Below are 4,882 nucleotides of genomic sequence, written 5' to 3'. Positions count from 1 at the left end.
AACAGGAAAATCGATAGGGATTTTCGTACGGATAAGTACCCAGTGAACGGTTCGTTTATCTTTATATATTCTTCCGGGTGGGCGTTGTATTGGTTTTTCGCAAGTGTTAGACCTGTAAGAGAAAAATTTAAATGGTTGGGAAAGGCCATGGGATGTAGAAATATTTTTTTCACATTTACTTCCTTGTAAAAACAGGTAAATCAATAGGGTTTTTCGTACGGATAAGTACCCAGTGAACGGTTCGTTTAGCTTTATATATTGTTCTGGGTGGGCGTTGTATTGGTTTTTCGGAAGTGTTAGACCTGCAAGAGAAAAATTTAAATGGTTGGGAAAGGCCATGGGATGTAGAAATATTTTTTTCACATTTTACTTCCTTGTAAAAACAGGAAAATCAATAGGGTTTTTCGTACGGATAAGTGCCCAGTGAACGGTTCGTTTACCTTTATATATTGTTCCAGGTGGGCGTTGTTTTGGTTTTTCAGAAGTGTTAGACCTGTAAGAGAAAAATTTAAATGGTTGGGAAAGGCCATGGGATATAGAAATATTTTTTTCACATTTTATTTCCTTGTAAAAACAGGTAAATCAATAGGGTTTTTCGTACGGATAAGTGCCCAGTGAACGGTTCGTTTAGCTTTATATATTGTTCCGGGTGGGCGTTGTATTGGTTTTTCGGAAGTGTTAGACCTGTAAGAGAAAAATTTAAATGGTTGGGAAAGGCCATGGGATGTAGAAATATTTTTTTCACATTTTATTTCCTTGTAAATACAGGTAAATCGATAGGGATTTTCGTACGGATAAGTGCCCAGTGAACGGTTCGTTTAGCTTTATATATTGTTCCGGGTGGGCGTTGTATTGGTTTTTCGGAAGTGTTAGACCTGTAAGAGAAAAATTTAAATGGTTGGGAAAGGACATGGGATGTAGAAATATTTTTTTCACATTTTATTTCCTTGTAAAAACAGGTAAATCAATAGGGTTTTTCGTACGGATAAGTGCCCAGTGAACGGTTCGTTTAGCTTTATATATTGTTCCGGGTGGGCGTTGTTTTGGTTTTTCGGAAGTGTTAGACCTGTAAGAGAAAAATTTAAATGGTTGGGAAAGGCCATGGGATGTAGAAATATTTTTTTCACATTTTATTTCCTTGTAAATACAGGTAAATCGATAGGGATTATCGTACGGATAAGTGCCCAGTGAACGGTTCGTTTAGCTTTATATATTCTTCCGGGTGGGCGTTGTATTGGTTTTTCAGAAGTGTTAGACCTGTAAGAGAAAAATTTAAATGGTTGGGAAAGGCCATGGGATGTAGAAATATTTTTTTCACATTTACTTCCTTTTAAAAACAGGTAAATCAATAGGGATTTTCATACGGATAAGTACCAAGTGAACGGTTCGTTTCCTTTATATATTGTTCCGGTTGGGCGTTGTATTGGTTTTTCGGAAGTGTTAGACCTGTAAGAGAAAAATTTAAATGGTTGGGAAAGGCCATGGGATGTAGAAATATTTTTTTCACATTTTACTTCCTTGTAAAAACAGGAAAATCGATAGGGATTTTCGTACGGATAAGTACCTAGTGAACGGTTCATTTATCTTTATATATTCTTAAGGGTGGGCGTTGTATTGGATTTTCGGAAGTGTTAGACCTGTAGTAGAAAAATTTAAATGGTTGGGAATGGCCATGGGATGTAGAAATATTTTTTTCACATTTACTTCCTTGTAAAAACAGGTAAATCAATAGGGTTTTTCGTACGGATAAGTACCCAGTGAACGGTACGTTTAGCTTTATATATTGTTCCGGGTGGGCGTTGTAATGGTTTTTCGGAAGTGTTAGACCTGTAAGAGAAAAATTTAAATGGTTGGGAAAGGCCATGGGATGTAGAAATATTTTTTTCACATTTTACTTCCTTGTAAAAACAGGAAAATCGATAGGGATTTTCGTACGGATAAGTACCCAGTGAACGGTTCGTTTATCTTTATATATTCTTCCGGGTGGGCGTTGTATTGGTTTTTCGCAAGTGTTAGACCTGTAAGAGAAAAATTTAAATGGTTGGGAAAGGCCATGGGATGTAGAAATATTTTTTTCACATTTACTTCCTTGTAAAAACAGGTAAATCAATAGGGTTTTTCGTACGGATAAGTACCCAGTGAACGGTTCGTTTAGCTTTATATATTGTTCTGGGTGGGCGTTGTATTGGTTTTTCGGAAGTGTTAGACCTGTAAGAGAAAAATTTAAATGGTTGGGAAAGACCATGGGATGTAGAAATATTTTTTTCACATTTTATTTCCTTTTAAAAACAGGTAAATCAATAGGGATTTTCGTACGGATAAGTACCAAGTGAACGGTTCGTTTAGCTTTATATATTTTTCCGGGTGGGCGTTGTATTGGTTTTTCGGAAGTGTTAGACCTGTAAGAGAAAAATTTAAATGGTTGGGAAAGGCCATGGGATGTAGAAATATTTTTTTCACATTTACTTCCTTGTAAAAACAGGTAAATCAATAGGGATTTTCGTACGGATAAGTACCAAGTGAACGGTTCGTTTAGCTTTATATATTGTTCCGGGTGGGCGTTGTATTGGTTTTTCGGAAGTGTTAGACCTGTAAGAGTAAAATTTAAATGGTTGGGAAAGGCTATGGGATGTAGAAATATTATTTTCACATTTTACTTCCTTGTAAAAACAGGAAAATCAATAGGGTTTTTCGTACGGATAAGTGCCCAGTGAACGGTTCGTTTAGCTTTATATATTGTTCCAGGTGGGCGTTGTATTGGTTTTTCGGAAGTGTTAGACCTGTAAGAGTAAAATTTAAATGGTTGGGAAAGGCTATGGGATGTAGAAATATTATTTTCACATTTTACTTCCTTGTAAAAACAGGAAAATCAATAGGGTTTTTCGTACGGATAAGTGCCCAGTGAACGGTTCGTTTAGCTTTATATATTGTTCCAGGTGGGCGTTGTTTTGGTTTTTCAGAAGTGTTAGACCTGTAAGAGAAAAATTTAAATGGTTGGGAAAGGCCATGGGATATAGAAATATTTTTTTCACATTTTATTTCCTTGTAAAAACAGGTAAATCAATAGGGTTTTTCGTACGGATAAGTGCCCAGTGAACGGTTCGTTTATCTTTATATATTGTTCCGGGTGGGCGTTGTATTGGTTTTTCGCAAGTGTTAGACCTGTAAGAGAAAAATTTAAATGGTTGGGAAAGGCCATGGGATGTAGAAATATTTTTTTTACATTTACTTCCTTGTAAAACCAGGTAAATCAATAGGGTTTTTCGTACGGATAAGTACCCAGTGAACGGTTCGTTTAGCTTTATATATTGTTCTGGGTGGGCGTTGTATTGGTTTTTCGGAAGTGTTAGACCTGTAAGAGAAAAATTTAAATGGTTGGGAAAGGCCATGGGTTGTAGAAATATTTTTTTCACATTTTATTTCCTTTTAAAAACAGGTAAATCAATAGGGATTTTCGTACGGATAAGTACCAAGTGAACGGTTCGTTTAGCTTTATATATTGTTCCGGGTGGGCGTTGTATTGGTTTTTCGGAAGTGTTAGACCTGTAAGAGAAAAATTTAAATGGTTGGGAAAGGCCATGGGATGTAGAAATATTTTTTTCACATTTTACTTCCTTGTAAAAACAGGAAAATCGATAGGGATTTTCGTACGGATAAGTACCTAGTGAACGGTTCGTTTATCTTTATATATTCTTACGGGTGGGCGTTGTATTGGATTTTCGGAAGTGTTAGACCTGTAATAGAAAAATTTAAATGGTTGGGAATGGCCATGGGATGTAGAAATATTTTTTTCACATTTACTTCCTTGTAAAAACAGGTAAATCAATAGGGTTTTTCGTACGGATAAGTACCCAGTGAACGGTTCGTTTAGCTTTATATATTCTTCCGGGTGGGCGTTGTATTGGTTTTTCGCAAGTGTTAGACCTGTAAGAGAAAAATTTAAATGGTTGGGAAAGGCCATGGGATGTAGAAATATTTTTTTCACATTTTACTTCCTTGTAAAAACAGGAAAATCGATAGGGATTTTCGTACGGATAAGTACCCAGTGAACGGTTCGTTTATCTTTATATATTCTTCCGGGTGGGCGTTGTATTGGTTTTTCGCAAGTGTTAGACCTGTAAGAGAAAAATTTAAATGGTTGGGAAAGGCCATGGGATGTAGAAATATTTTTTTCACATTTACTTCCTTGTAAAAACAGGTAAATCAATAGGGTTTTTCGTACGGATAAGTACCCAGTGAACGGTACGTTTAGCTTTATATATTCTTCCGGGTGGGCGTTGTATTGGTTTTTCGCAAGTGTTAGACCTGTAAGAGAAAAATTTAAATGGTTGGGAAAGGCCATGGGATGTAGAAATATTTTTTTCACATTTACTTCCTTGTAAAAACAGGTAAATCAATAGGGTTTTTCGTACGGATAAGTACCCAGTGAACGGTTCGTTTAGCTTTATATATTGTTCTGGGTGGGCGTTGTATTGGTTTTTCGGAAGTGTTAGACCTGTAAGAGAAAAATTTAAATGGTTGGGAAAGACCATGGGATGTAGAAATATTTTTTTCACATTTTATTTCCTTTTAAAAACAGGTAAATCAATAGGGATTTTCGTACGGATAAGTACCAAGTGAACGGTTCGTTTAGCTTTATATATTTTTCCGGGTGGGCGTTGTATTGGTTTTTCGGAAGTGTTAGACCTGTAAGAGAAAAATTTAAATGGTTGGGAAAGGCCATGGGATGTAGAAATATTTTTTTCACATTTACTTCCTTGTAAAAACAGGTAAATCAATAGGGATTTTCGTACGGATAAGTACCAAGTGAACGGTTCGTTTAGCTTTATATATTGTTCCGGGTGGGCGTTGTATTGGTTTTTCGGAAGTGTTAGACCTGTAA

Source organism: Paroedura picta, unplaced genomic scaffold (assembly GCF_049243985.1).
Source record: "Paroedura picta isolate Pp20150507F unplaced genomic scaffold, Ppicta_v3.0 Ppicta_v3_sca23, whole genome shotgun sequence".
Classification (NCBI taxonomy): Eukaryota; Metazoa; Chordata; class Lepidosauria; order Squamata; family Gekkonidae; genus Paroedura; species Paroedura picta.
Note: the sequence above shows the minus strand (reverse complement) of the source record.